At 46.5% G+C, this 26,016-nt stretch overlaps 2 protein-coding genes across 5 annotated transcripts in view; one reads left to right on the top strand and one right to left on the bottom strand.

Annotated features, from left to right (window-relative positions):
- The window catches only part of DLGAP5 (DLG associated protein 5), a 236,382-nt gene that overhangs the window by 104,120 nt on the left and 106,246 nt on the right, over positions 1 to 26,016 (top strand). The window lies entirely within an intron of this gene.
- The window catches only part of FBXO34 (F-box protein 34), a 75,365-nt gene that overhangs the window by 11,030 nt on the left and 38,319 nt on the right, over positions 1 to 26,016 (bottom strand). The window contains exon 1 of one of the 4 annotated variants that reach the window (XM_050952560.1): positions 5,680 to 5,943. The exons of 2 other annotated variants lie outside the window; for them this stretch is intronic. The gene's annotated coding sequence lies outside the window, so the exon portion shown is untranslated. Of the gene's footprint in view, positions 1 to 5,545; positions 5,647 to 5,679; positions 5,944 to 26,016 lie in introns of those variants that run through there. One more of the 4 variants, XM_050952562.1, reaches the window with a different exon arrangement.

A 26,016-nucleotide genomic window follows, 5' to 3' on the forward strand; every position in this document is an offset into this window, starting at 1 on the left:
CACAAGTTTCTTGATAAATTGGAGAACAGAAAAAACACATTAGAATCATACAGCTAGCAGGGGGAATTAGAGAATTTCTGACTGACTCTGGAACACAGAACAGGAGTTTAGGTGGCTTTGAATTTGCACAACAAGAATGAAAGCTTCTTACTAGAACACACGTTCATTAGCGCAGACACAACCTAATCTGTGTGTATGACAAAGACCTATTTGCAAAGGTAAAATTGCAGCACAGAATATAATCTGTACTGTAAACCATTCCCACTACGTGGTGTTTAAAAAAAAAATCTGGCCATGATAAATACATATGCAAATGTGTGAGTAACTTGTGAGTTTCTATCAAGAATTTACACTTGGAATCTTCACAGGGATTTAAACCAAAAGTTACATAAAGGTCTTTACTTATATTCTGCCTCACCAGTGCCCAATGGGAGCACTTCGGTCCTTATTTTCACCCAGGCTTTGGTGTCGCTTCCCTTTTTTGGGCTCATCCACACTTGAATTTCAGACTCAGTAGGAACTGTCATGTGTTGCCATGAAATACTGTGCTGGTGCCCATGTAATGGATGGCAACTGTGGCATTTTAAAAATGCCAGACACCTTTTGCATGGATTAAAAGTGACATACTGGAAGTGTTTCTGTAAGCAATGTGCTTAAGTGCATTGTGGTAGGGTAATGCCAATAGAAGTATTTTAAATGCTTCTGAGCAAGTTAGTATTCATAAACTAGCCATGCCCAGATACCATCTCCAAAGCCTACCGGTAACCATACCCAAACGATGGAAAGTCACACCAAAAAAAACAAACCAACCAGGGTAGTGAGGCCAGACACAAGCTCCATGGTAAGGTTAAATTGCTCATTCAGAATACTGCAGAAAGAAGATAATCGAACTGCACACAGAACTGCATTAAAATAGCCAAGGGCAAATTCACATGGCATTTTGGAACAGGCTAAAAGTGGAGGTGCACCGAAGAGGGAAGTGTGTGTTGGGGGAGGGATAAGAAAAGCAGAGCCGAGAGACCTGTCATCAGTAATTCATCCGAGAAAGGTGTTATTAAATGTTACTCTATGGATAGCTATTGCACCCAATATAAGCCAGTTAACGATATGCCATGTGGCAAGCAAGCATAAACTCAGTGTGGGTTTTAGTCCCCCTCTAGTGGCTGGTCCACATAAAGGGGTTCATTAGATTGCTAATGCCTCCAAGCAGTAGAGGTTTGTGGTTTTGATCCAGACGTCCAGGATTCAGTCCCGGAAATGCTCACCACAACTCTATCACGGCTATAGAATGCTACTCTTGGAGAAGGTATTCCCACCAGGAAGTATTCCAGTTTTCATCCTTAATTACTTTTTGATAATTAACGCAATACAAAGCTGTATGAAAAACAGAAAAGGGAACCTCATCCAGTTCTTCTCCTGTGCATTCCCCATCCCCCTTCCAGATAAGCATTGGGAAGGAATTCAGCCCCTCACTGTGTGCCTAGGCATATTTCCCCTTTAAGGCAATGGCTGGCAGGCAGCTCACCCTGTACTGCTGCCACAGTTTGTGAAAACTGATATCTTAACTCAGCAAATACAGATGAGGGCAAACGCAGAGTCAAGTCTCTTAATTTGGGCAATGAGATACTGTACTATTTGAGCTCCAGAGGTATCACAGTAGCTAGGCCTTTTCTGGCATGGACTTGCTTTAAACTCTCGGCTTTACACCATAGCAACCCAGCTTACAAAATGAAAGGATTCAACCAGTTAGGCCAGGCCAGTCACTCCAGTCAGAAATGTATCTTCTAGCTGGAAATAGCAACAAGGTAGTGACCTATAGTTCTTCAGCAGAAACAAATGTACTGTTCCTGGTCAACAAAATAAACTCCTTTTGCCCATTCCATTTTCATTCAAAATCGTTTGAATGTGCCTGATCTACTGAGGAAGTATAATGGGCTAGACCTAAGAAAAGTCAAAATTGTGAAAAATAATGGTCCCTTAAGCGTCTATTGCCTTGATCTTTTGGTCAGCTAGGTAAGCTCAAGGTGCTGTCACGCTAAACAAGGTTTTGTCACTACACTAGTTGGATGAAAGACTACCAAGTCATTCTCAGGATGCTGTAGAAGTGATGCTAACTATGCCACACATGAGGAAACATTCAACATAGTGTTAAAAGACTGCTGGGGGAAGTGGCCAGTCATCCAAAAGATGAAGTCAAATCCTGACCGCTTGTCATTAGAAATCCCACAGCAACTTCACAAAACAAGAGCATTTGTTCAAATTCCATTTTGGGTCGTAGCACTCCACCTATATCAAGTTCTCCCTACAGTTTTAGTTAGAATAGTCTAAGAGATGTACAGTTTTCACTTTCGAGCCCCATCTGTTACTTACAAAGAGTGTGGAATCTATGAAAAATGCTCTGTAGCTTCCCTCATCTGAGAGAATCCTAGATAAGTGCAAAATCATTGCTTATACTTCATTTAGTCTCAAAATTCACGTCTCCGGATGGCACAAAGCTATTCACAGAAACTGGCAGTAGTGTGTAGGCCAAGTACAGTGGTGAGATATTCTATGTCAGAGCCAAACACCCACAGCCTCTTGGCTTATGAAACACCACAGACCCAAGACACTGATGGGCCAACAAGAATAAAGCTCAATGGCCAGGAAGATACAAAGGGGCGGGGGGGGGGGGGGGGGGGAGGTGGACCAAGCCCTTCAGTGGGAGCTACAGTAAGTGGATGTCAAAGAGAGTTGAGGATGCTCTGCATCTGACCCTGATCTTGCAAGAACAGCAGAGGTTTAAGGGCCAAACCGCAGGAGGAATTAAAGCCAAGAGTGAAGTAAAACCCTACAACATAGGAAACAGCTACCTACATCAATATGTACTACTATATACATACTGAACATTATTTCGTTCAGGAGGGAATAGTGTGCAGGAATTGTGGTCATTGAATAGTACATACAACTCCACTCAAAAAGTGTACTGAGCAAGTTGTGAGGGTTTGGTTGTTAGTTTTTCAGCATCAACTACTCAGTTCATTGAATACAGGACTCCAGAAGTATCTGGCACCAACCAAGATTGTTTGGTAATACTTCCTAACTCAAGATGCTATACCAGGTTTCCAAACAACATTATTTGGAGCAAAGCTAGACAAAGAAGCCACACCAAATGGCAGCCATCACTACAGAGAGCAAGCCAGCCAGTGCAAGCATAGCCTCACATTACAAGAGGCTACCCAGACGCTACTAGATTTGTTATACAAGACTAAGGGCAGGCCAGACTAACTCCCCAGCCACTGCATAATCTTGCACAGCTTGCCATGACAGATTTAAGCAGGCTGAACACAAAGACTGTGTGGCTTTAAATAAATTCTTAAGATTCAGTACTCATTGCCATACTTGATAAACTTAAACATCATGAGATGATCAGGGAGTTGGAGAACAAAGGTGCTGACAGGAGCATAAAAATTAACACAGGCCACCAGCTAAATCATTAAAAGAATATGAAGTTGTTGTCTACTATCCTACTGGACTGTTCAATACAAGTAGCTCAATGAAGAGTGGAGCTTCTCCTATGCTCTAAAGAAAGCCAGTTGTGTGTAATTATGTAAGCTTGCCACAGCCAAAACAGAATAGCGAGAAGACATCAACACAGCCTAACAGCAATATATAGAGCCATTGATGCAACTTTAATCCACCTGTTCAAAACCATTTACACCTCCTAAACATTGTGCTCCCCACTCCCATTCATAATCTCATAGACCACAGTGCTGATTTTTAGTAATTACAATGCTAAACAGCAGCAACAGAAGGAGGAGTAATGCAGAGGGGTAGGAAAGACTAAGCAGGCACACTTTAAATTTAAAAAACTAGTTTCAAAGATGAAGTGCTGAGGCACTAAAGACCCAGGTCCTCAGACGAATGGTCAGTTACCAAACGAAAGGGTAGAGGACGAAGTTCTGTGCTGTAGAGTGTTCTAACTTTTCTCACACATTTCGGTTCATGGTGTCTACACTAATAAAAGGGCAAGAACTCCTGCTCTCCACATAACAGACCTGTGACAAGGTCTCCAAAGACTGGCTTCAAGGTAACCATGCCATTTAAAAGTGACAAGAAGACAGACACGTATGAAGGCGAACTCGCATCCATTTCTGATCTCACCCACCCACCCACACACATACACACACCCGAGTCGTCCCCAACTGAATGTTTCTGTGATCAAGCCCCCCACTGGAAGGCCTCCAAGCAGGGAAGAAGTCCTACAAACACAATCTTTTGATGATGTCTGGTAAATATCCACTAGGACCATCTTATGATGTTTCTCCTTGAGCTTTTAGCCCTTTCAAAGCTGTTCCCACCTCCACCAGCCTCTTTCTGTCCAGGAGGCTCATTGTTTGATTGCAGCCCTGCTAGTTCTGGCAGCTATTTTCTCTGTATTGGTTTATGAAGAACATGGGAGATATCTGTATTTCTTATAAACAGTAATTGTATAGAGGTACAAACTATCATGTGGCCTGCGGCATGGGGGCAGAGTTAACTCCATCCTAAGTGGTTTTTACACATCTCCAGGAAGGCAGATAATGACTAACTCAAATTGCTCGTGCTTAATGAACAATACAGTGAATCTGCTGCTGGAAGCCTACCTCTGACCCCTGGTGAGATGCATAAACCAGACTGACTAGGTCCAGGGTTCCCAGGACTTACAAAGAAGCTTTGAACAAGACTGCCTGTGAACTCAGAGGGGGAGAGCAGGGCCGGCGCTTCCATGAGGCAACCCTAGGTGGTTGCCTACGGCGGCAGGATTCAGGGGCAGCATTTTGTGCACTTCCCACGGGGCGCACGGGAGCTTCTGGTTCCACTCCCGTCGCACAACCGAAGGACCTTCTGCCGACGTGCCGCGGAAAACAGCGGCAGGCAATTGAGCAGCTCAATGACTGCTGCTGTCGCCTGCGGCATTTCGGCGGAGGGTCCTTCTTCGGCACCGCGATGGGAGCGGAACCGGAAAGTCCCGCGGGCCCAGTGGGGAGCACACAAAATGCTGCCCCCTAAATTCTGCCTGGGGCGCCAGAAATCCTGGCATTGCTCCTGGGGGAGAGACTGACTGGGGGACAGACTGAGATAAAAGCATAAGCTGCAGGGGTGTGGCCTCTCTCACCCAGCCCCAATGCACACACAGGTGGTAACCAGAGGTGCTGTGATCTGGGGACCCAATCTAGGAATGGGGCAAAATGCAGATTCCAACCTGAGAGAAATGAAGGCATGAGCCCATAACTTGGAAGGGGGTGCCCATGAAGAGGTCAAGTGAGGGGTCAATAGTACTGCTCACCCCAGAAATGTGACACACACACTTCAGACTGATATAGAACGCTAGAAAGGACACTGATCAGTATGCTCTCCAGGCACTCTAGACATTACTGAAGAATGCAACAAAATGGATACCCATATACCTGGCTGAACATAACAAGACAATGCAACATAACATCTACCAACAGGTAACTCAGAACCTTTAGCCCCTCTCCAATATTACCCCACCCTTACAATTCACACAACCCACATCTCCAGATACCTGGGAAAAAGGATGAGCTTTGCAGCATCCCCTGAAGGTCCCCAGATTCAGACTGTCATTCAGAGGAAAGGACATATTCCAAAGTTGTGGGGCTCTCAGAGTACATCTAGTCAGTAGCCCCTTCTCATACATACCAACAGGACTTCAGCTCAAGTGCTTCTCCTGATCACTGTGGTAGTATGGCATGGCACAGGGAGAGTGACAGTCTCAGGTAGGCAGCAAAGCCGCTGAAATCTTTATAGATCCAACCAACACCTTCAACTTCACCCAGAAAACCACAAGCAGACAGGCAGATGGAGCTGGCTGCATATGCTCACAGTGAGATACTCCACTTATCAAGCAGACTGACGTGATGATGCATAACTGAGGAAAGCAATTTATCAAGCAGACCACCACATTCTGTGCCAGCTTCAGTTCTGGAATTATTTTAAGGCATAGCCTCACGCAGAGCACACTAAATTATCTAATCTCATGGTGACAGAGACATGAGTGACAGTCACAAGGTACACATCTGAAAGGAAAGGTCACAACCTTCTGCCTGTATGTAAATGATAAAAAGCTGACTGGTTATTGCTGCTACTTGGTCTTCTAGTAGCCACTGGGAGTCAAATCTGATCCAGTAATGATGGACACACTCAACTGAAGTGGCTGAAACTGTTCTTACCTTACCCCTCAGTTGCTTACCCCAGTCATCCATCATTACTTCAATCTTGCATAGGTTAAGCTTCTGTCAGCTAATTCTCATTCATACCCAGATTTTGCTAGGACACACAGTACGGTCACTGACTGCTTTAGTCTTCACTGAGTCTACAAGACAGGGATTAACACCCTGGGGGGTAATATCAGCCAAAGCAGGTTTACCCCAGGTGCATCTATACAGGCCTCCTTCACTTAGCATAGCAAAGGGGCCACTCCGTTCTCTTTCTCATACACCTGAACAGAGGGAAATTTTACTTGTGTGAATTTGATCTTGGGAACCCTAGCGTCAGCGCTTGCATGCTAGCAACCTTATTCGTGTCAGGAAGTACATCACTGCCATAACCGTGTTTCAGATTATTTCATTTATTTTTGAAGAACGTGCTTTAAAAACACCAATGGCGTGGGAGGGAGAGGGCCATGAGCAGGCAGAGGAGAGTCAAAGTTACGCATGACAAGAAAAAAGAGGAAGTTTAAAATTGAATCTCAGACGTTTATGGATTACATCAAATACAGTTCAAAAACATTGCTGATTCAACGTTAGAGAGTGAAGGTTTTCGTTGGTTTTTTTTAAAATATGGTATTTGTGGAACAAGTCTTATTCCAGGAAACTCAGCAATCCACCTAGAAATATTTTTGAACACTCTAGACATTGATAGGCTACAAACCAGATGACAAAGTTCAAGTTCTTTGAATGGATAATAAGAGAGACGACCAAAAAATACGAGACCAGGAGGCGAAGTATCTGACAGGTAATATGCACGGAGACACCTGTCCCAAAGGCATGTGAAAGACAAAACCACACAAGTAACTTTAGTGCTTTTGTTCTAATAAAGCACTTAAACTAACAGAACACTAAAGGGAGAATCTGTGTCTTCTTTTCCTAGATCATGTCACTTCAGGATGTCTCAAACCTGCAGCTAAGTATTTCCTCCACCATTCCAACACATGCCACACTTCAAGCTGGCCAAAAAACTTCAAATGAAGGACAGAGAAGGTCTAGAGCAGATCACCTGCCACCTACTGCTAACAAAGTATTTTCAAGCTCCCGTGATCAGTTTCGGTATGACTTTTTATTAATCCAACCATTTCCGAATAATAAGTAGCAGAATTAAGATTTGGCTACAGACACCACCTGTTAATTTGCCTGAGGATGAACAAGAACCAGCTCACTAGACTTGTTCTGCTTCTTCCTAGAAGGAAACAAAGAAGGGAAAACAACCCAGTAATTGCCAATGCCATTATTGTGCTGGCAGCAAAAATTGTGTCACATGGACCACGCATTACTCCACTTTCTAGTTGGTGCTGGGCCACTCTTCTCCTTTGGCACAAGCTGCTTCATAACCTATAGCAAGCCCAGAACAGAGAAGTAGTTCTACACTCTGACTTGTTTCAGAGCTGCTGTGTGCTTGGGTTACTAGGTACAGGTAAAAACTGAGGCTACAATGCTTAGTGTTCAAGACCACAATTTATGAGCTACACCTGAATCATACGACATGTAAAGCCCACAATTTGTTATGCTGTGGAAATTTCTAAATTAGCCTTTCAGCTGAGCTGCCACTACTTTTGTGGGCAAGGAGATGAGAGATATCTCTGAATCCTTCCCCAACATAGAGCAACATAATTTGCTCTAGAAATAGACGTTCTCTCTCAGCTCTGGAGACTTCATGCTCTCATTTTAGAGCTATCTTAGGCTTTTCCTTTACAAGATTTGCTGGGTTATTCATCCACACATGAGAGATGCTGGACGTGATAGCAAGCTTCAATTGCAGGACAAGCCTACAGGCTCTCAATCCAGACAGTCTATACATGGAGAGGGGAAATTAAGGCACTGTTGTGACCACTCTGCACCTCCAACCTAACGGACCCCAGACTTAGTGGCAAGGTGGTTGGGGTTGGGTTTTCTTATTTCATATTTGTGGGTTTTTGTTTGTTTTTTAGAACAGCTTTCTCCTTAGAACAGCAACGTTACTTCTAAACAGCTTTTCCTGTAGATTAACAACATGATTGATTACGATGGTCAATCATTTCATAACCATCATTGCAGGCTTTCAGGTTTAAGGAGCATTTGTGGCTGAAGAGATCAATTTGGCTCACCCTGGCAGATTCTGTAGAGGTGCTTGTGATCCAAGGTGCCTAGAGTAGCCCACACTGAAAATGCCAACAGCAGGGCAGGCTGCAAAGAGGAGAGCTTTGGTGAATACAGTTGTTAGATTCACCAACCAGTCAAACGGTGACTAGTGTGGGGGGATCAGGAGCACAAAGACGCTGGAAAAAAAATATCACACTGCCCCCTTTATTGCATTCCAGTCTCTGGCTCTCAATCAGCAAATAGGTCCAGTGAAGTGAGAAGTTATTTAAAATTCTATTCACTGCACAAAATGTTCTTCTGATCCCCAAAGGGCCAGTCACATTACCAGATCAATTTGGATCTTACCCAAAAATCACACTGCCAGCCAATGCTTTAATATCTAAAACCAAAAGCTTACTAGAAAAGAAAAGAACAGAACAAGAAGAGAGGTGTCATATGGCCAAAGCAATCAGATACATACATATGACTTCAAAGTCTATATATCAGTTTCTTAGTAGCACTGGTGAGTTTGCTGGCTTGTAAAGTCCCTCTGGAACACATCCAAAGCTTGGATGTGTCTATCAGTCTTTTGTTCAAAGCTTCAGTTTGTAGACAAGTTACTCCACCGGTGAGCAGCATGACTGAAGACCAATGGAGAAGATGCAGCTTCCTTTTTATATCCTTTTCTATGTAGCTTGTACATCCTCTGTCCCAAACACAGGCTCATAGCATATGGCATAGAAAAGCATTTGGAGTCTCTTGTCCACATGTCCTGCTGACCCAGGCACAGCCCCTAGCGTCTCTCAATGGATTAATTGTACAGCTGATTGCCCTTGATGGGCCATCAAACAGGCTAGATAGTGCTGATGCAAATCTGTTTGGGGGCTTTCCCAAGAAACACAGAACAGGTTTGATATGCAGATATATCACACCTATTTATGACTCACGATACAAAGATACATATATATAAATAAGCTTATCATATTTAGAAAATAGTAACTTTTCCACTGATACTTTACACGGCATATCTTGTAAGATTCATAATACTGGTATCAATAATATTATAAATAGTCACCCATATTCCATGCAGCGTCACTTGTACAGTCTCTGAATATCTTTAAAAACGGGTTTCCTTTGCTCTTGGCAATTTGTTAGCCAGTTTTCAACTGCTTTGGTATACGCTTCTCCATGTGCATAACAAAACCTCTTCATCTAAACTTGCATCTTCAACTCCACTGCCTCTATGCTCACCAAGACAATGTTGGCTATTTTATCTTGCCACTATACAAAATAGGTGACCAAAATTATGTCTCATGCAAAGTGAAACTAACATCACACTGATAAAAAGTCCACCTCGGCACCAGGGTAGACAGTGGAAAGCAACAGTTAATTGTTCAAAGACACATATCAAGGGCTGTATTCACAAAAGATCTTAGGCATCTAACTGACACTTTAGGCACCTAAATTCCAGAATCAGGCCCTGTTGGGCGCTAAAGCCTGTAGGTGGCAAACTCATGCAGTGAAAAGCTCACTAGGTGCCTATGTTTTTGCCTCTGGGCATGCACACTGCAACCCCATGGCCAGCATCTGGATACCAAACTCAGGCTGAAGCCGGGGGAAGACAAGCGTACCTCTGCCTAACTCACCTGCAAGGCCCGATCCTGTGAGTATGCTCAGAGCTCACCTACCAGACTGAGCCCCTGTAGACAAGCTTACCCAAAACGGCCAGGGTGGGGATGAGGGGGAGTAGGATCTCCCTCATAACTTTTAGCCCAGCGGTTAGGGTACCCCAGGGGGAGAAGAGATTTAAACAGGGATCTGCCCCCAAGCCACAGAGCTAGGGGATATTCTGGTATGAGGTTCCCTCAGGCTCTCCTGTTGAAGCTAGTCCACTGTGGCTAAGTAATGTAAAAAGTCATTGGGGCAGGGGGACTGGATCCTGGGTTTCCCATCTCCCAGGTGAGTGCACCAAACCACCAGCCTACAGAATCACTCATGCTCGTTCTCTCTGGCCCAATGATTCTTTCCATTATTTGACACCATTCCACTGTGTATAAATCCCTTCTTCCACACACGTGGAGGGGAGATTTGAACTGGGGGTCTTCCACATCCCATGTGAGTACCCTAACTACTGGGTTAAAAGATATGAGGGAAGTCCTCCTCCTCCCCGCCAAGGCCTTGCAAAAACAGCATAGGCACCTAACCCCAGGAGAGGGTTTGCAGCTGAGAATTCCAAGCTGAGTAGGTGCCTCCCTGCAGCCTGGACTTAAGTATCTATCTCTGAGAGAGAGGAAGAAAGGGGGGCAGGGGGAGAGAAGAGAGAGGCTTAATAGGCAACCCTCACCTTGGCATCTCCCACTGGCTAGCTTAGGTGGGAAGCCACCAAGCATGCTGGCTTTTGTGAATCCCATTCTGAGGCACCTACCTCTCGCCATTCACAGTATAGGGAGCCTGAATGCCAAACACAGGCTTTGTGAATCCTAGTGATTTTCTAAGCACCTAAGTTTCTTTGTGACTCCAGCCCCAAGTTGCTTCTATACAACTGAATAGATGACCAAATGCACAGCATGCTTCTGAGTGTACTTGACTTACTACCTTCATCTATTACAGTTTTGCTAGGGATGGCAGTTCCATGACAGGTCAATTTGGTGACTTCAATATTGGATCATTGATCTTCATGCTTAATTCAACACATCATCTGTTTGGCTCTGCTTGGTATACAGAACCTAAACCGCTGAAGTGTCAATTGTGACTCCAGTGCGTACTGGGGCAACTGCAAAATGAGATCTCATTGTCTGCAGGTACAGCTCTGAATATGCCACAAGTGCACGATCACATAGAAATGCTCGATAAGAAAAGGTTACTCACCCTGAGCAATAACTGTGATTCTTCGAGATGTGTCCCTCTAGGGGTGCACAGGCACCTCTCGAGCCCTTGATTGAGGATTTTTCTGTTAGCAGTATCCACTTGGCCTGCACATGTGTTCCATACAACCTCATTCTGTGTACCAAAGCTATATAGGGCTACGTGGGTGAACTGCCCCCAGTTCCTTCTCTATCCAAATGTCCAACAAAGAACAGTCTGAAGCAGAGGGAAAGGGGAGCAGGTAGTGGAGCACCCATAGGAGGACACATCTCAAAAGAATCAGTTACTGCAAAAGGTGAGTAATCTTTTCTTCTTCTTCTTCTTCAAGTAGTGCCCCTATAGATGCTCCACTTCAGGTAACTCCCAAGCAGTATCTCCCCAGGGAGGAGGGAGCTTTGGAATCAAGTCCAAGACTGAAGACAATACAGCAGAACCAAGTGCCGTATCAGCTCTGATGACGTGAGCCAAGGCACAGTGGTTAGAAAAGGCATGCACGGAAGCCCATGTAGCAACTCTGCAGATCTCAAATACTAGAATGTTGTTGAGTAAAGCTGTGGACGTTGCCTATGATTTGGTAGAGAGTGCTATAATACTTTGGGGCGGTAAGGCACCAGCTGCATTGTAGCATGCAATAATACATCCAGGGATCCACTTCGAAAGTCTCTGGGAAGAAATCGTGAATCTTTTCGATCTTTCTGCAATGGAGAAACACAGCCTAGGTGATTTCCTAAATTGCTTGGTCCTATCTAGCTAGAAGGCCAAAGCTCATCTCATATATGAAAGGAGGACTCACTGAGATTTATATAATTTGGGGGGAGGGGAGATGAAAATACAACAGCACCTTAGGTAAGAATTTTAGGTGCAGTCATAATGAGACCTTGTCTTTGAAAAAATACCGTAAATGGGGGGGTCTGCCATCTAGGCCCCAATCTTCCCATTCCCATGGGCTGACTCGATAGCTACTAGCAAGGACGTGTTCATTAGATAAATGAAGCAAGGAGCAGGTTGCTATACGTTCAAACAGTGCTCCCATGAAGTACCTAAGTACCAGGTTGAGATCCCAAGCCAGAGTAGGATTCTAAACCTGGGGGTAAGGATTCCCCATGCTCTTAATAAATCAAGAGGACATCCAATGAGCAAAATATAGAAAACCACTCTACTGGGGAATGAAATGTGATACCACAGCCAGCTGAACCATGATAGCTAACTGATAATCCTGATTTCTGCCAGTCCAGCAGGTAATCCAAGCTGTCTGAGAGGGGAGAAGATTGAGGCACAATGCAGCAACAGTGATACCAGTGGCTGAACCTCTTCCATTTGTGAAGATAATTAGAATTGACTCCTTTCTACTGTTCAGAAATACCTGTAGTACTCCTGTCAAGCAGGTGGATTCTAATCCTGTGAACCATCTAGGAGCCATGCTTGGAGGTGGCAGACCCTTAGGTTGGGGTGAAGCGCACAACCTGCATCCTCAGAGAGATGGTCGGAAGTGGGACACACAGGTGAAGCAGGCAAAGATACCAAGCTTGACTTGGCCCAGTTAATACCATAAAGATAACCCTGGTCTTGTCCAGTGTGATCATGTTCCTCCTCCCCTTAGAATTAGTGGTGTTGGAGGGAATGCACAGAACAGGCCCCTTTCGTCCAGGGAAGGAGAAAGGCATCTTCCAAAGAGTTACAACCTATGCCTCCTTTTGAGTAAAATTAAGGGTTCCTGTTGCTGAATGTGGCAAATAGGTCCACCTCTGGAAATCCGCACCTTGGGAATATCCCATTCCAGACTCAGAGTCCCAGTCCCATTCATAATTCTGGGAGAAGTGCCTGCTGAACGTATCTGCTGTGACATTCTGGACTCCAGGAAGGTAAATGGCGGAGATCTGAATCTGGTGGCCTATACACCAATTCCAAAACCTCACAGCTTTGGCGCACAGAAAGGGGATCTTGCTCCTCCGTTTGTTGATACAGAACATGAAAGCCACATCATCCGTCATGATTCAGATTGATTTGCCCCCGAAAAGGGGTAGAAATAGAACACGGGCGTTCCTGACCATGCTGACTTCCAACAGGTTGATATGGAGACTGGCTTCCTAAGGTGACCGTCTGCCCTGAGCTGCGAGGGTGCTGAGGTGTGCTCCCCACTCTGACAGCGATGCATCTGTTGTCACAGTTACTGTTGGAATTGGGCAGATGGAAGGGACCCCCGCACAGACACAGATCATTTTTCCACCAGTCTAGGGAGTTCTTCACCTGGAGGGGATTTATGACGTGTGTCCCCAAACCATCTCTGGTTGAGGAACAGATCTGTCTGAACCAGCTCTGAAAGCAGTGGAGACATGGTCTTGCATGCTCAGTCACTAAGGTACAAGCTGCCATGTGACCCAGGAGCTGCAAACAATTCCTTACTGTAGTACAGGCGCTTTTTTGAATTGTCCCTAATAGGTTTGCCAAAGTTACAAATCCGTCTGTGGGAAGGAAGGCCCTGTCTGCCAACAAATCCAAATATACTCCTATGAATTATATTCTCTGTACAGAGACTAACCTGGATTTTTTTTTTTTTACATTTAGCTGAAGATCTAAATTCCTGGAAGATGGAAAGAGCTGTCTGGGTAGAAATTAGTACGGCTTCATAAGAATGGCCTGAGTAGCCTGTTGTTGAGATATGGGAAGACTAAAATTGCTTCTCGGCAAAGGTAACCCGCTATTGCTAGGGCTATCCCTACGGGAGTGCTGGGCCTGGGACAGCCCCCGCTCAGCCCCAGACCCACTCCACCCCTTCTCCCAAGCCCCTGCGCCACCTCTTTCTGGCTTCCACCACCTCCCCTAAGCGCCAGGAGCTGGTGGGACAGGGTGGGGACAGGTCACTTGCTGTTGCCGGTGCCAGACCCCCTGCTAACCTCCCATGCCACCCTAGACCCCACATCCTGAAGCGCAGGGTCTGGGGCATTTGCCCTGGTCTGTCCTATGGATGGGACGGCACTGGCTATTACCATGAGAACCTTTGAGAACACCCCTGGGACTGAAGAGAGGTGGAAGGGAAGTACTCTGTACTGAAAATGATCCTGGGCCACAGCGAAATGTAGATATTTCCTGGGCGGGGGGGGATGTATTGCTACTCTCCGTCCTCCTTTGGCACAATATTTTGAGTAAAACCTTTTCCCCCTGTGAGGGACTGGGACTGGTTCTACCACTCCTAAACAAAGGAGAGAGAATACTTCTTGGCTCAGTATAGTCTTGTGAAAGGGGTCCCTGACGAAAGATGGGGAAGGGGATGGGAGGGAGGGACGAACTGCATGGCGTAGCCCCATGTTATAACCTCTATGACACACTTAGAATCATAGAATATCAAGGTTGGAATGGACCTCAGGAGGTCATCTAGTCCAACCCCCTGCTCAAAGCAGAACCAATCCCCACACAGATTTTTGCTCCAGATCCCTAAAGGGCCCCCTCATGGATTGAACTCACAGCCCGCGGTTTAGCAGGCCAATGCTCAAATCACTTGTCTGTTGTAATATGCCGCCAGGCCTGCTGGAAATGGGAAAGGCAGTCTCTAAAAGTGGGACCGTCGGTAAAGGTTGCAGCTTGCAAACTAGATGTGAGGGGGCAATTGAATCCTTGATCAACCATCAAAATTATTGTTTCAATGATTACTAAGTACTTGCTGAAAGAGGGTGAGAAGCTCTTATCCTCTGGAATTTGTCTCTTTCTACCGGATTCAGTTATTCTGTAAAACCAGATAACTGAGCCAGGTACAACCTCTGGGCAGTTTGAGACATACTAAATCTCTCCTTGCTCACAGGATACACCCAGAGAACTCAACATGGCCCTGGAATCCTTCAGTGAGTGCAGGGACTCATCTGCAGTCCCTGAGAAGGGCTTCTGACCATCGAATGGGAGGTATTCCACAGTATTCTGACCCTCTCCCAGGAACCCTGACAGCTGGAGCCATGACACCCTGCACATGGCAACTGCTGTGAAAATGGATCTAGTGGCAGTGTCTGTGACATATATAAGGATGTTTGTGTGACTCATTGTACCTCAAAATAGCACCCTGTAACCCCTATATTCATCATTCATATGATTGTGATATTTCATATAAGGCATGCCATGTAAGATGTCATATTGAAAGGTTATGATCTGCTGAAACCCACTGTTCTGTCCAAATATGTATATCATTAGTGCATATGAAGTCTCAGAGGGGTAGCCTTTTTAGTCTGGATCTGTAAAAGCAGCAAAGAATCCTGTGGCACCCACGAAAGCTCATGCTCCAAAACGTCTGTTAGTCTATAAGGTGCCACAGGATTCTTTGCTGCTAGTGCATATGAAGTTATGAGATTTTGCTGTATGGTTGCTACTGAAAAATGTTATAAGTTTGAGAGTCTTTACGGCTAGGTGATGAACCATTCCCAGGAGGGTGTTAAGCAACCATCAATCAACAGGGGAGTTGTAATCAAAGGGTTTACAATTCAATGACAATTGCACAAGCACCACACAATGGGGAATTGCTCAACCCTGTGACTCAGCAAAGCCCACAAGGACACGTCTGGGCAAGTGTCTTCTAGGCACACGAACTAAGGACATAGTGGCATAATGCTTTTGCCTTTCTCCTCCCCCCACCTACACTGGAAGCATCAAGAACGTGGGAAAGACAAAGACTTCAACTGAGGAGACTGGTCCCAGGCTCAAGAGAGAGAAGCCTGTGTAAAAACTAACACCCAGTGATGTGAGAATATTGCTTGATCTAAATACTGCCAAGTGTAATAAGATTTAAGTTGGGCACTTATCTTTTTTTTTTTTTTTTGGTAACTATCTCTGACCTTTTATGCCTACTACTTATAATCACTTAAAAATCTATCTTTATGTAGTTAATAACCCTGTTTTATATTTTATCTAAAACAGTGCACTTTGCTTGAAGTGGTTAGGAAATTTCAGCTCAAGTTACAAAGGCTAGTGCATGTCTTCTCCATATTGAAGAAGGGGCAGACTGGGTAATGAACTTACATTAGTGATCTCAGCTTCAAGTGAGACGAGGAGTAGGACCTCTGTGACCAACAGGAAGCCTGCAGATTTCATCTAGGCCACTGATATGGATAGGGCATTGGTGGCCAATATGCCTCAGGCCAGGGGCCCCTGTCCCAGACGCAAGACAACCACCAATCCTGGTTCCCATTACATTTCACGAACAGTCCTCGCTCAAGCAAGAGAGACCAGGGAGAGTAAGATCCCAAATCAGATGCCAAGGAGCCCCACTGCTATCCCCTGAAACCTGGGACAAGCTCTGAGGCTGTGAGCAGTCGGTCCGACTTGCCCATAGCCAAGAATGATGAGGGGGCTGGTGCTGATGGCGGAAATGGTACGGCCATAGTTTCCAGTGCCGAGAGTAGTGTCAACCTTGAAGTCAGCATCAATACTGAAGTAACGTTGCTGAGGTGAAGAGTGATGACTGCTGCCATGGCAGCACCAGCCACAGGAGTACTGAAGAAGTTCCTTGTGCCAAGGAGGTCCTTTGTGCCAAGTCCAGTACAGACCCACAGGGTTGAGCAGCCCGTCCAGCCAATGCGCTTATAAAGGATGCAGCCCTGGCAAAGTCCTGGACCAAGGGAGAGGTTGGGACAGAGGAAGTCCACTGATGCCTGATACACCACCATCACAGAAACAGTTGGCATCAGCATCACCCTCGTCTGTATCAGACTCAATGGACATCCTGGAGCCAGAACAGAAGTCAACAGTATAGGGTCTCTGAGCTCCCTGCATGGTGCTGGGAGCAGGTCTCGTCAATCGCTGCCATCCCAAGCACCAGCGTTCACCACATGCCGATCCACGCTACTACTAGAGGAAGGACATGAGTCCCCACGGGAGCTGGAGTCAGTATTATACAACGTTTTCCTCGACAGAGAACAACTCCATCTCTTTGGAGAGGTGCTAGCTCCATGATATGAAGCGACAGCACACTCAGAACCAAAAGACGACTTCTGATCTGATGAGAGCCTCGGTGCCAAAAAAAGCTGCGTGGCCTGTTCAAGCCAGTGCTACTTCAGACAAAGATCCCTCACCACTTGAGTCTGTTTCATGAACGATCTGCAATTGGACACCATTTCTTGACATGGGCTTTGCCTAGGCACAGAAAGCACCGCGTGCAGGGATTATTGTTAAGATCTCCCCCACACAACAGACAATGCTTAAACCCTAGTGAGGGCATCGCCAGGTAACACTTAGACTTATTATTAGTTAGCTGTAATTTAACACCATACTAGAGCTACTAACGAACTACACACAACTAGAAAAAAAAGTCATTGAATAGGGGATTGTGAGGTTGAAAACAACACAGAGCTTGGTCTCCAGCCACAGGCAGTAAGAAAGAACTGGGGGAGGGGGTCAGGGAGAGGAGTCAGCGCAGTGCTGCTTCAGACAGCCAAGGGAGGGGCTACAGCCACAAGGTACTAAGGGTACTGCTAGGCAAATTCTCCAGCCCCCATGCGCTGGGCATGCACACACCTAAGTGGAATACACACCTGCATCTACTCAACCACCTGCCCAGCCTGGCATACGCAGCCAAGCCAAATAAGCTTCCCAGAAAAAAAAGATTGAAAAAGGGAAAAGAAAAAAAACCAAACCTCTCACTGCTATCTAACTAAATCCTACACTGACAGTAACAAACACCAACGAGAAACACTCCACTAAATACACAACAACTGCAAAACATGCTGAGGCATGCAGAAGGCAGACTTCCTAGAGCTCCACCTCAGGCAAAGGTGTTAGTGAAGGAACTGAGGGTGGTTCGCCCACACAGCCCTATATATCCTCAGTGTGTGGCATGGGGCTGTATGAAGAGCATGCGTAGATCCAACGAACATTGCTAATGGAAGATCTCCAATCAAAGGAAATGGAGCACTCTGAGGGACACTACTTGAAGAAGAACGTACCCTTCTGACACCTTTGCTGTTGTACACAGACTATGAGTGGAATCTTACATATCTTCCCAGTAGGTTATGTCATGAGTTGTCCCATCTCACATTGCTGTTAAGAAGCGTCCAATCAGCAAAGGGGTAGTACCGCAACCCTGTTTAACACCATTTGTTATGCCAAAAGGATAATACATCTTTTCATCCACACGGACTCATTCAACCATCCCAACATGGAGATGTCAGATTATGTTGCCCTCATAGCAAAGCATCCAGATTTTCCCAGGGGCCTCCCGTAGACCAGCTCTGCCAGCCGTAAGCCTTGGCTACATCAACATGGATACCAGATTACAAAATACCAACAACTATGCAATGGTCAGACAAAACTTTTACAGTACTTGTGCCAACAGTTACAGTACTACTCTAGGTCAAATTGCATCAACTTTCTGTTATAACCTCCCTCCCCATTTTCACATGCTAGCAGCTTTCTCAAACAATGTTGTGCTGGAATTTGCCATTCTTAGAGTCTGCTCAGAGAAGATCTGATTCTGAATGAAAGTTTGAAAGGATTTAAGTTATGAAAGAGATAATGCTCTCACCCAATGCTTTAATGGAAACCTAATCTTTTTTTTATTTTGCAAAGGTATCTCAAAACAGCTGACCTCTGAAACAACAAACTGTTTATATTTTGCTAGGTTTGATAGAAAATTTGTCTTAAGTTATGGAAATTTGCAAATTCAGGACCATGGTCCATAATATAAAACTATCAGTCTGTATTGCAGTGTGCATCTTTTTGCAGTTGGATAATTAATTTTAAAAACTAAGAAGTTCTTAGAGTAGTTTAATGTCATTTATCTGGCTTTTAAAGCTTTGGCCAAGTAACAACTAGCCTGCAAGCGGAGTAGCTCCAGAGCAAGGATTTGAAAAGTTCTGCAAGACAAAGCTTCAGATTCAATTTCCTTCTTTCAACTACTATTTAATTTTAAAAAACGGAAATTAAAAGCAAAAAAGTTAGTGCATTGCTATGGTAACAGTTAAAAAAAAATACTGCACCAGAAATGTCAACGCAGCCACTATACTCCAGCTCAGTATTTTCCACTCCTATTTAAAATCATTCAATGTGCAGTGGGATACTTTGTTTTTATATGTTGTTAAACATATGCTATAAAGGTGAGCAGGTACCCAATACAGTAACATTGCTGTGGAAGCCTTGGCTTATGAATTTCCCAACTGTCCAATTTAATGAAGTCTGGAGTACTGCATTACTTTTTTAATACGGAATACACACACACACACCCATGCATGCAAGTGAGACCGCAGAAATAGATGGCAGCCAGGTTTTCCAGTAGAAACAAAATTAGAATTAACTAAAGAATAGAGGAGTTTAAAGACAAAGAAAGTGTTAGAAACCAGGAAATGGAGAATTACTGTATTTCAAAATGAAGGTATCCAACCTACCATAACTCTGCCCCCACACACACACTCCTCCACCCCCACTACCAATGCCCTGACAAACTCAGGCCATATCTACACTAGCACTTATGCCAGCAAAACTTTTGCCACTCAGAGGCATGAAAAAAACATCCCCCTAAGTGACGTAAGATTTGCGTGCACAGCACGATGTCAGCAGGAGACATTCTCCTGCTAACACAGCTACCGCTGGTTGTTGAGCTGGTTTTATTATATTGACAGAAAAACTCTCTCCCATCAGCGTAACGTGGCTACACGAGCGATCTTACAGCAGCACAGCTGCATAGGTACAGGTGTGTCACTGTTAGCCTGTAGGTGTAGACATGGCCTTAGTGGGGGATGGACCTCCACCTTATCTATAACCATTATGTTTTAGCAGGTCTCCAGAGGGGGTGGGGGGAAAAAAAAGTTACCTACCTTTCGCAACTGTTTTTCAAGATGTGTTGCTCATGTCCATTCCAATTAGGTGTGTGCACGCCACATGCACAGCACCTGCAAGGTTTTTCCCCTAGCAGTACCCATTGGGTTGGTCCAGGTGCCCCCTAGAGTTGCGCCTCCATGGCACTGAATATAGGGCTATGTCGACCAGCCACCACTTCAGTTCCTTTTTGCCAGTCTGCTCCGACAGAGGGGTAGGTGGGTGAGTATTGGAATGAACATGACCAACACATCTCAAAAAACAACAGTTACGAAAGGTAGGTAACCATTTTTTCTTCTTTGAGGAATTGCTCAAGTTAATTCCAATTAGGTGATTCCCAAGCCTAAATTTTGGAGACGTGGTAGGAGCTTGAAGGTTTCCTGACTGTAGCACTTCTCTGTCAAAGGCTGCATCAACTCTAGCCTGCTGGGTAATGGCGTAATGTGAGCTAAAAGTGCGGACTGCGGACCACGTCGCAGCTCTGCAGATTTCCTGGGTTGGAACCTGAGCCAGGAACGTTGCTGATGAAACCTGTGTCCTCATGGAGTGTGCTGTAAGTGGAGGGGCAGGTATCTTCGCCAGGTCATACCATGCTCAGATTTAGGATGTGATCCATGATGAAATTATTTGGGAGGAGACTGGAAGTCCTTTCATTCTGTCTGCTACTGCGACAAACAGCTGAATGTACTTCCAGAACAGTTTCGTCCATTCGATATAGAAGGCTAACGCCTGGTGAACGTCCAGTGAGTGAAGGTTTTGCTCCCTGCTGCTTGAGTGCAGCTTAGGGTAGAAAAATATCCTGGTCAATATGAAACTGGGAGACAATTTTAGGAAAAAAAGCTGGACGCCATCTAAACTGAACCTTGTCCTTATAGAACACCGGGTAAGGAGACGCAGATATTAGAGCCCTGAGCTCAGACACCCTCCTGGCCAACATTATTGCTACCAGGAATGCCACCTTATATGAGAGGTACAGTAGAGAACATGTTGCAAGTGGCTCAAAAGGTGGCCCCACTAGGGATGTAAATATTGTTTTTAAAAGTTAATCAGTTAACTGATTAATATTATATCATTGAACCAGTTAACGGCTGGGGCCAGGGCTAGGGCTGCTCCCGTCAGCCAGCCAGCACAGCTGGTGCTGGGACCGCTCCAGCCGGTTGGGCCTAGGGTCACTCTGACTGGCCCAGGGCTGGGGTTAACAGTTAGGGCATTTAATCGGTAAAACTAATATTGACCGGTTAGCCAGTTAACCATTTACTATTTTACACCTCTAGGCCCCATTAGTCTGGAAAGGACCAGGTTAAGGTCCCAGGCCACGACCAGCTGTCGTACGTGAGGGTATAGTCTGTCAAGACCTTTTAGAGAATGACTCACCATCGGATTGGCAAAGACTGACCGGCCCCCAACGCCTGGATGGAAAGCATAAATGGCAGCTAAGTGGACCTTTATAGACAACATGGAACGCCCTTGCTGTTTAAGATGGACAAGGTAGTCCAATATCATGGGTATTGATGACAGAGTTGAAGATGGGAGATATTGCGAAGACCAAAGTGTGAATCTTTTCCATTGGCCAGGTAGGTGGCCCTAGTGGAGGGCTTCCTATTGCCAAGAAGGACTTCTCTGACTGGACCCAAACAAGCCAATGGGTTTAGCCATGGAGCTTTCATGCCGTGAGATGGAGCGATTCAAGGTTCGGGTGCTGGAGGTGACCATGATCCTAAGTTATCGGATCTGGGAGCAGCGATAAGGTCATTGGGTTTTCCATGAACATTTCCAGGAGAGAGGTGTACCAGTGCTGACGGGGCCAGGCTGGGGCTATCAATATCACCGAGGCTTCATCCCTCTTGATTTTGAGTAGGACCTTGTGAACGAGTGGTAGGGATGGAAATGCGTAAAGGAGGTGTCCCTTCCAGGGGAGGAGGAACGCGTCCGTGATGGAGCCCGGGCTGTGATTCAGGAAGGAGCAGAACAGCAGGCATTTCCTATTGTGCCACGTGGTGAATAAGTCTATCTGGGGAAATCCCCACTGCTGGAAGATGGTATTCGTGACATCCATGTGCAGGGACCATTTGTGGCTGTGAAAGGACCTGCTGAGATAGTCCACCAACTTGCTCTGGACTCCAGGCAGGTACAAAGCATCCAGGTGTATTGAGTGCGTTATGCAAAAGTCCCAAAGTTTGAGGACTTCCTGGCACAGGGGAGAGGAGCGTGCACCCCCGTCTGTTTATATAAAACACCACTGTTGTATTGTCCATCACGACTGATACACATTTTCCTTCCAAATGTACTTGGAATGTCTGGCATGCTCTCTGATGCTGATGTGAAGTGAGAGCTCCGCCTGGGACCAGAGGCCCTGAGTCATTCCAGGTGCGCACCCCACCCCAAGGCTGACGCATCCGTCACCAGTGAGAGGGATGGCTGTGGTCTGGTGAAAAGAACACCTGCACACACCACCTATGGGTCAAGCCACCATAGGAGGGACTCGTGGACCAGGCGGGGCAGAGTGACAATTCTGTCTAGACCATCTCAAACAGGCCGATATACCGAAGCCAGCCACGCCTGAAGAGGTCGGAGTCTCAATATGGCGTGCTGTACTACATAGGTACAAGCGGCCACATGGCCAAGAAGCTTTAGGCAATTCCTTGCTGTGGTGGCAGGAACTGCCTGAGACTTTGTATGATGTTGCACAAGGACCGGAAATGCTACTCTGGGAGGTACGCCCTTGCCTGTGTAGAATCCAATACTGCCCCTATGAACTCTCTCTGTTCAACGGAGGATAGGGTTGACTTCTGCACATTCAGTAGAAGGCCCAAGTCGTCAAAAGTAATCCTTATGATCCTCACTTGCATCTTCACTTGTGCCCTGGAGCAGCCCTTGATTAGCCAGTCGTCAAGGTACAGAAACACCTGCACCTGACGCTTGTGTAAGAACGCAGTCACGACTGCCATACACTTGGTAAACACTCAAGGAGCCGTTGACAGGCAGAACAGAAGGACTGTGAACTGATAATGATTGTGGTTTACCACTAACCTGAAATACCTTCTGTGGGACAGCCTTACTGAGATATAAAAGTAAGCATCCTTCAAGTCGAGGGTGGTATACCAGTCCCCCGGATCCGAGGAAGGGATAATGGAGGCCAAAGAGACCATGCGGAACTTCAGTTTCTTCACTAACTTTGAGGTCTTGCAGGTTTAGGGTAGGCCTGAGGCCTCCTTTGGCTTTCAATATTAGGAAATACCGAGAATAGAACCCCTTGTCCTTCAGCTTCTGAGGAACCTCTTCCACCGCCCCCAGCAATAGGAGCGAGTGCACCTCCTGCACAAGGAGTTGCTCATGAGAAGGGTCCCTAAAGAGGGACAGGGAAGAGAGGTGGAAGGGAGGGAGGGAAGGAAGAGAACTGGAGGAAGTATCCTCTTTCTACCGTGCAGAGTACCAATTGATCCAATGTAATTCGGGCCCACACAGGGTAGAAACGGGACAGTCGGCATGAGAAGATAAGGGGGAATGGATCCAGAGTCTGGACTGGTGTGCCTGCCCCAGGGCGAACCTTCAAAAATTCTGCTTCTGACCTGCGGACTATTTTGCCTGCCCAGAGCCCTGGGCTGACAAAGGGTGAGACCTCTTCCTGTTGTTCCTATTTTGCCTCCGAGAAAAGTCCTGCATGTTTTGAGGGTGGTAAAAACAAGGCAGAAGTTGTAGCTTAAAATGCCTACGTTGCATGGCCAGAGTGTGCAAATCAAGGGACTTGAGGGTGGCCCTCAAGTCCTTGAGGCTATGAAGCTGTGAATCCGTCTTTTCTGAAAAGAGGATCGAGCCCTCAAAGAGGTGTTCCTAGATAGAGATGTAAAACATTACCGATTAACCGATAAGTATCAGTCTTATCGGTAAGGTATTCCGGTTAACGTTTAAACTCCACTGCTGGCCCTGCGCCGGGCTGGCAGCGAGCAGAGCCCCTGGGGCTGGCAGCCAGGACCCCAGGCGGGCAGCGGAGCCTAACAGTTAAACTTGGATGGCCGAATCAGTCACAGCAGGCTTCCTGCAGCAAAGCCCAGGCAATGAGCTTCCCCTCCTCTACCAAGGAGAGGTTTGCCCTAGAGTCCTGTGGCAACAACTCCACATGTTTTGCTGTCGCTCCACAGGAGCTGTAGCTGTACTTACTGAAGAGAGTCTGGTGATTAAAAATTCAGAGCTGGCGCCCACTGGTGGAATAAATGTTCCTCCCGAAGAGGTCCAGCCTTTTAGCCTCCTGGTTTTTTAGGGAGGATCCCTAGTAACCTTGGCGCGCCTGCTCATCAGCCGCCACCGCAACCACTGGGGAGTCTGGCGCAGGATAAGTGTATAGGTGCTCGACCCCCTTAGAGGGAACGAAGTATTTTCTTTCATTCCTCTTCGCTGTTGGTGGTAAGGAGGCAGGGGTCCGCCAAAAGGTCTTGGTGGTGTCCTGTATTGTTTTAATGAGTGGCAAGGCAATACGGGAGGGAACAGAGGGGGCGAGAATGTCCGCCATGGGGTCTGATGTTTTGACAACTTGCTCGGCCCGGATCCCCAGGTTCTGCACCACCCTCATCATCAGCTGCTGGAGCACCCTGCTGTCCTGCAGGGCAAGGACCGTCAATTTTCCTGCCACCACCTCATCAGGCAAGGACAAGGCCCTAGCTGTTCCCTGCCCTTGGCACTGAGGGGATCTCGCAGCACCCAGTCTTTTGGTGCCGTCGGTGCTGGCACAGCAAACATTTGGTCCTGTCCCACGTGAGGTACTGAAGGCACATATAATATTGAGGCCACCGACACCAACCTGGAGTAGGACCTCTCACTCTGGTCCTGACCCTGGTGGAATGCCCAGGGGATCCAGAACGGCCACTGGGCAGGTGCCTGCCACTGATCAGGCCAGGGCCCCGGAAGAAGCTGCTGCTGTCCACGTCTGTCAGTCCTGGATCTCCTGGATCTATAGGATTCTGCTTCCAACTCTGAGGTCTCGCTATAAGAGATCCAACCATGCACCAGTGCCCGAGAGAGGTGACTGGAATTTGGGGACCAGTGCAGCTACCCTATCCACCCACTGGTGGATGGTACTGGCAACCAGTGCCAAGGAGATGACAACCAGCATGGTACCATCACCATCTTGCCTCTGGATGGCACCAAGGGTCTCACGGGTGCTGCTGAAACTGAGCTCGGTGTCCTGTCTCGCCTTGGAGAAGAAGGCAGCGCCGTGAAGGCAATGAGGTCCTTGGCAGCCTTGAACGTTTCCAGCGTGAAAGGCAACTGCAGATGACGGGCCTTCCCAGATAGGGGAGTGCTGGCTGCCCGGACTCAACTGTTCCCATGCAGGGGCAGCAGTTGACATGACCCTCGGAGAGCAGCCTCCATCAGAAGGATCTTGAGGTGCTGATCCCACTCCTTCTGAGTCCTCGGACAAAATTCCCTGCAGATCTTGCAGCATTCTTCCTGGTGGCTTTGCCCCAAGCACTTCAAGCAGAAAGTGTGGGGTCACTTGTTGGCACAGACTTGCCACAAGCTGCGCAGGGTTTAAACCCCAGGGATTGAGGCATGCCCCAGAAAAGGAGGGGGGGGGTACATCCAAATGAAACTTTTCTAAACTATACTATACTAACTACTACTATACCCTAACTAACTAGTTACAGGAAAACAGTACAAGACTGCTAGAGAAATTATGCTTGCAAAGCAAAAGATGATGAGCATTCCTGCTAATTGTCACATGCAGTAAGAAGGAACTGAGGTGACAGCACGTCGGCAGGGCCCTATATTCATCAGCACCATGGAGGCACGACTCCAGGGGGCACCTGGACGGACCTGACGGGTGCTGCTAGGGGAGAAACCTTCCAGCTGCCGTGCACACAGCATGTGCACACCTAATTAGAATTGACATGAGCAATCACTCAAAGAATAACTAGAATGCCCCAGACTCTCAATCATACGATGCTGGTGCAGCTTTACAGTCAGAGCACACATATGAGAATTTAATGGATTCCCAGACAGATTGAACACTGAAGGCAGTCAAAACCCACTCATTAAAGGGTCAAAACTCCACAGT

Source organism: Gopherus flavomarginatus, chromosome 5 (genome assembly GCF_025201925.1).
Source record: "Gopherus flavomarginatus isolate rGopFla2 chromosome 5, rGopFla2.mat.asm, whole genome shotgun sequence".
NCBI lineage: Eukaryota > Metazoa > Chordata > Testudines > Testudinidae > Gopherus > Gopherus flavomarginatus.